At 37.8% G+C, this 6,196-nt stretch overlaps 1 long non-coding RNA gene across 1 annotated transcript; it reads left to right on the top strand.

The window, feature by feature from the left end:
• LOC110270526 lies at nucleotides 3,802-5,661 on the top strand. Its single transcript, XR_002360149.1, has 2 exons — nucleotides 3,802-3,851; nucleotides 5,538-5,661. It is a non-coding gene; the product is annotated as an uncharacterized LOC110270526 (long non-coding RNA).

Here is a 6,196-nt window from a genome sequence, read left to right as displayed (position 1 = left end):
TCATTGAGACCCAAATAGTTGATTTAACAGAAGAACATGTCCATCATTCTCCAACACAAACTTTAAATATTGAACATTCTTCTCTACCAAACCGAGTTGAAACTTCAACTGGATCCCAGGTGCCTCTTGATTCTGACTCTCCTTCTCGAGTCCCTGAAACTATTGCCCCTGATTCGGATTCTCCATCCCGAGTTTTGGAAACCCTTCATTCACCACAAAAAACCTCCAGTCCACCTAAGATTACTGAACTTCAAACTCCTATTGATTTGGGATCTAGAGATCTGGGTATGGTCTCCGAATCTGAGGTTGTTGATCTGATTGAATTGGTCACCATCCTGAATCAAGTTGCTCAAGAGGACAAGGTGCTCATTTCTACTCCTACACCTGCAGGTCTTTCTGCATCCAATCTCCCATCCGAGCTAAATACTAATGTTCGAGAACAACTTTTGGTCCTTCTCAGACTTCTGGACCATCCACCCACTGAATGGACTAACAATGCAACCCTGAACTCGCTTTTGTCTGATATCCTAAGCTCATCTCTTGAACCTCAAGTTCCATCTGAACACTCTGCTATAGTCAACCAATTCATAAAAATTGCCAACAGATGTGTGGCTGCTCAAGACAAGCTACAAGAGGTCAAAGACAACATGGCTAAAATTTGAACTGAATCAGAAAACTACACTGCAGCTCTCCAGCCGATTAAAGCTTCTCGTGAAAAATTTGACTTAAGAATTTCTAAGGCCTTTTCTGCTCAGGCTTACTATGATAAGGAAGAAAGGGAAGTTGAAGTAGAATTGTCTCAAATTAATGAGAAACTTGCCAAAATTCGAAAGAGGAAGGCTAAAATAGCAACACCTCTAGCCACTGTCCAACACAAGCAACAACAACTTGTACAAGAGATCCGCTCTATTGAAGCCAAGAAAGAGAAATGTAAAAAATAACTTGACAAGGCTCAGTATGAAGAATATGAGCAAATCAAAATACTTTCGGCTCTGGATAATGAAAGTATTAAATTATACTCAGACTTAGCAGAACTTATGGCACCTTATCTTTCTCCTCCTTAGGATTCAATGCTTGTAATGATTTCATTTTGTTTTTATCCTCAGACTTATGCATTTCAATTCTGAGTTAATAAACAATAATATTGCTTTAAATACTTTCCGTTTATTGAATTAATTACATTTCCAAATTTTCCGGAATATAATCCAATTACTTGGAAAGGACCTTCCCAAGTATGGAACTATTTGCCACGAATTCTCGATTTCTTTTCTATTGGCAAAATGACTTTTAAAACCAATTCACCTATACCGAAGCATTTTTCTTTTACTCAACGGTTGTAATTTCGGGCAACATTTTCTTTTTGCCGAATCACGCTTTCGAGTGCCAAAATACATTTCGAGTCTAACTCATTCAACTCATCAAACATTGCATTCCAATAATCTTCGACTAGCAAATCATCTTGCTTTGACACCCTCAAAGTGTTAAGATTGATTTCTAATGGTAGCACTGCGTCATGGCTATATACTAATTTATAAGATGAAGTACCTGTCGACGCCCTTGGTGAATTTCGATAAGCCCACAGTACTTGGCTTAAAGTTTCATGCCAAGTTTGTGGTCTACTTTCGATTTGTTTTTTGATCAAACTAATCAGAATTTTGTTTGCTGCCTCAACTTGGCCATTGGCTTGTGCATAATAAGGGGTTGAAGTAACCATATTAATATTTCTCGAAGCTGCAAAATTCTTAATTCGCTGACCAGTAAACATAGTCCCTTGGTCAGTACTCAATGTTTGAGGAATTCCAAATCGATGGATTATATGTTCCTCAATAAAATCTATTATTTTATTTTGCCCAGCTTCTATTAAAGGAACTGCTTCGACCCACTTTGTAAAATAATCTATTGCTACCAGAATAAATTTATGATGTTTCGATGAAGGGGATGAATAAATCCAATTAAGTCCAGAGCCCAACCTCTAAATGGCCATGGCTTAATAATCAATGCAACTCAGACGCTGAGATCTGTTGTATCGACCTATGCCGTTGACATTCTTGACATGCCTTTGCGTATTCGATACAGTCTTTGATCATGGAGGGCCAATAGACATGATTTCGACATAGTACCCATTTCATTTTCATCCCAGCCTGATGAGCACCACATATGCCTTTATGGACTTCTCCTAAAGCAATGTCTTTATCATCTTGACTTAGACATCTCGAAAGACTCCCGTCGATTCCTTTCTTATACAGCTCATCAGCCATCAAGACAAAATTTATTGCTCGTAATTTTATCTTTCTATCAACTTGAGTGCCAGGATTCTTTAGATATTCAGCAATGGGTTTCCTCCAATCATCATCTTCCCAATCATCCACACATAGAGCCTCTCTTTCGTCCACAGGCACTAATATTTGGCAGATATTTGCCAACTTTCTTAGCGTTTCTGGGCCTATCCTGTATCTTGAAGCAATTTGGGCCAACTCGTTAGCAATTTCATTCTGGATCCTTGGGATATGGACCAGTGAAACTTTTCAAAAGAAAGTTAACAATTCCCAAGCTTTTGCCAAATATTTTTGCAACCTCTCATTGTTACACTTGAACTCTTTTTATAACTGTTTCAAGACCAATTAGGAATCTCCTAGGATCCGAACTTCCGAAGCACCTTTTCCAATTAAAATTTCCAGACCTACAATCAAAGCTTCGTATTCTGCCATATTATTCGAGCAAGGATATAGAAATTCTGATGGGATTCCTTCTGGTGACACAATGAGAATTCCTACCCCTGCACCATCTTTGTGCTTCGATCCATCAAAATATAACTTCCAATAATTGACTTTAACATCGAGTGCATTTGCCCCCTGGTCATTCAGATTGTTCAAGTTATCAACTAGAAAATCTGTAATAACCTAGTCTTTCACAGCTTTTGCTGGAACATACTGCAAATCAAACTCTGTCAAAACTAGCATCCATTTTCCCAGACGACCTCGTAACATTGGAAAACTCAACATGTATTTGACAAGATCAGTTTGTGCTTACTTCACAGGTTTAGCTACCATGTAACACTTTAATTTCATGCACGCATAGTATAGAGATAAACACAATCTTTCTATTGGGGAATACCTTACTTCGATATCAGTCAAAACTCGACTAAGGTAATAAATTGCCCGTTCATGTCCGTTCTCATCATCTTGGGCTAACATACACCCAATTGTGGTTGTAGATACTGCAATGTACAATTTCAAGGGCTCATGTAGGCGAACATTCACCATTATTGGAGCCTTTGATAAATAAGCTGTAAACCCCGGTTAAATTAGTAGATAATTAGTCAATAAATTAGTTTTTAATAAGGAGGATTAAAAACATGAATATTATATTAAATTAGGATAGAGCTCATCGAAACGAGAATTTTGACACCAATTTTGAAGAAAACGGTCCAAAATTGGACCGAACGGGCCGAACCGGTTGAACCAAACCCAAACCGGGCCGTCGGTCCAACCGGACCAGCCCTTTTAAATGAGGCCGAAAGCCTCTTTCTTCCCCATTTCACCTGCAAGCAGCGTGAAAGCTTCAGGGAGGAGAAAACACTTCCAACCCCTTACGTCACTTTTCAAAATCCCGTAACTTCTCCGTCCGAGCTCCAATCGCCGCACCGTTTGCGGCCACGCGTCCACCGCGTCGAGCTCTACATTTCTACCAGAATAATTTCACTGGTAACTTGTTTAATCACTCTCAGCCCTCTTTTCCCCCAATTTTCGGATTTTTGAATGGGAAGGTTGAGTTTCTTTGATTTCTGATATTTTAGGATCCAATTAGCTTGAGGAAAACGTTCACTCTTGCTTATGTGAAGCTTGGATAAGGTGAGGATACGATAATTCTATTTTATTTTCATTGAATTTGAGCTTTGAGTATTAAATTGGATATATATGTGTTATGAATATGTATTAGGTTGTGAATAAATAATTGGAGCTTGAAATTGTGAATACTGAAACTTGGAGGAAGCGGATTAGTTGAGTTTTGAGGGGCTGCCTTGGTTTTGAATAAATAGCTTTGGTCGTTACGTGGAAATTGGCCAAGATATAGTTTAGGTTTCTTGCATTTAATATATAATGTTCTGTGAAAACTTAGGCTAGATGACCATAGGAAAAGTTGGAATGCAGGTGTATGTTTAATGTTTAGTAATTTGTCGATGAATATATTTGGTTGAAGTTTATTGGATAATTAGTTATTAATTTTGGATGGTGAATGTTGATATGTTAATTTGGGGAGAATTATGGTTGAATGTTATTGTTGATGAACATGGTTGGTTTGGTGCTTGTTGATTAACTAATAATTTCGTGAATTATTGATTTGAGATATTTTGTGTCAGAAGCCTAGGATAAGTGAACTATGATCCTTAGTTGAATTTTGGTTGTTGGATTTGAATATCGTATGAGTATAATTGTTGATCTGAGGTAGATTTATTGTGGTGACTGTTATGATGATGAGGAAGGGTATGTTGAATTGAAAAGAAAGCAGGTTTGGACCCGAAAATGATGGCAAAGTCCGAGTTTTAGAGGAGATGCTACTGAAATTTTATAAAAATTAGAGGCTTTGTTTATATGATTACTTAAAAAGATTTAGATTCAAAGGTTATATGATTTGATTTAGAGTTATTAAGAAAATGAGCATGTTTTAAGTTTGATTTATTTAGAAAAGAATGAATTATGTTTTGAATTGGAACTATTGATGGACAGAATGGGAGGTGTGATAATGAAGGATAAGGATTGAATATGATTGCTGTATAATGATGAATGAAATGCGATTGAGAATGATGTGGATGTTGATGAATTATAATTGAATTATTTATATGGCTTATGAATTTGAATAATCTGAGATACGAGATTCCCTGGATCAAATGCCGTGGCTTGCCACCACGTGTACCAGGTTGAAAACTCGATACTCTATTGACCCTACGACGTAAGTGTGACCAGGCACTATATAAATTCCCCGGAATGTTACCCCCATTGAGCAATATTGATTATTTGAGAAAAATCTATGCATAGACTCTTGGGGATGCACGTCGGGGGACAGTCTAAGGACAATTCAGACTTGTCGGGTTGGCTGGATAACCGACAGATGAGCCTCATCAGCCATAGGACAGGCATGCATCATGTGCATATTACTTGAATTACTTGCTTGCGCTTTAATTGGGTGTGCCTAAATGTACTTGCCATGTTAAATGTGTATTTGTTACCTGCAGTATTTGTAACCTTCTTATGCTTGCCTATATCTGTTTATCTGTCTGTGAAAATGCATGATGGAACTGGAGGTATGGAGGAATGGCAGTATGGGACGTAGATTTAAGGTTAAGTTAAGTTAGGTTTAAATATCCTTAGTAAACCACCTTTTATGGCTTCTGTTTAATACTTTAAGCTCTATAATCTGAGTGTCGGCGTTCTAGGATTGCCTCTGGCATTCCCAGGACCTTATATCTTATGTGTGTGGCACCTTTACCATACTGAGAACCTCCGGTTCTCATTCCATAATATGTTGTTATTTTTCAGATGCAGGTTGGGAGCCATCTCGTTAGGCGTCTGGACTCTTAAAGCGGAGGGGTTACTGGATAGTGTTGTTGTATAGTTTTGTTGTACAGTGATGTATATATATGTACTTAGCTTTCTCTCCGCATAACTTGTCCTTTTTGATCCTCTTAGAGGTTTATGGAGAGGCAGGATTGTGTATATGTACTTTTGGGTTTTGGATATGTATGTATATATATGTAAATATTCTCCGGCCAGTCTTGACTTCACAGGCTGAGTTAGGAGCTTGTTATTTTGTATCTTTGGCACTCTATTCCTACTTCTGTTATCTCATGTTTAATAGTTATGGTTTCCTTAGCACGCAGGTTAACTCGTTCCTTGAGTGTTGCGCTTTTATTTTGTGATTTTTTTTGTTTCCTCTTTTCTTCAAGGCTCCTAGCATATTATAATTCTTCTGCTATTATATGTATTTATTTTATTTTAGAGGTCGTAATACCACACCACCTCTGTTTTACGGCTTAAGCGTAAAGCTTAGTGTGGTAGGGTGTTACATTATGGTATCAGAGCAGTTCGTTCCTATAGAGCCTGAAAGACGGACTGATTGCACTTCTGTGCATTCTCTGTATATGTGCGTATGTGCTGTTAGGATATCTGATTGATATATATGGCATAAACGTTTGTGA

The sequence above is a fragment of the Arachis ipaensis genome, chromosome B04, assembly GCF_000816755.2.
Source record: "Arachis ipaensis cultivar K30076 chromosome B04, Araip1.1, whole genome shotgun sequence".
NCBI classification, from domain to species: Eukaryota; Viridiplantae; Streptophyta; class Magnoliopsida; order Fabales; family Fabaceae; genus Arachis; species Arachis ipaensis.
Note: the sequence above shows the minus strand (reverse complement) of the source record. Positions and strands in the feature narration are given on the sequence as shown.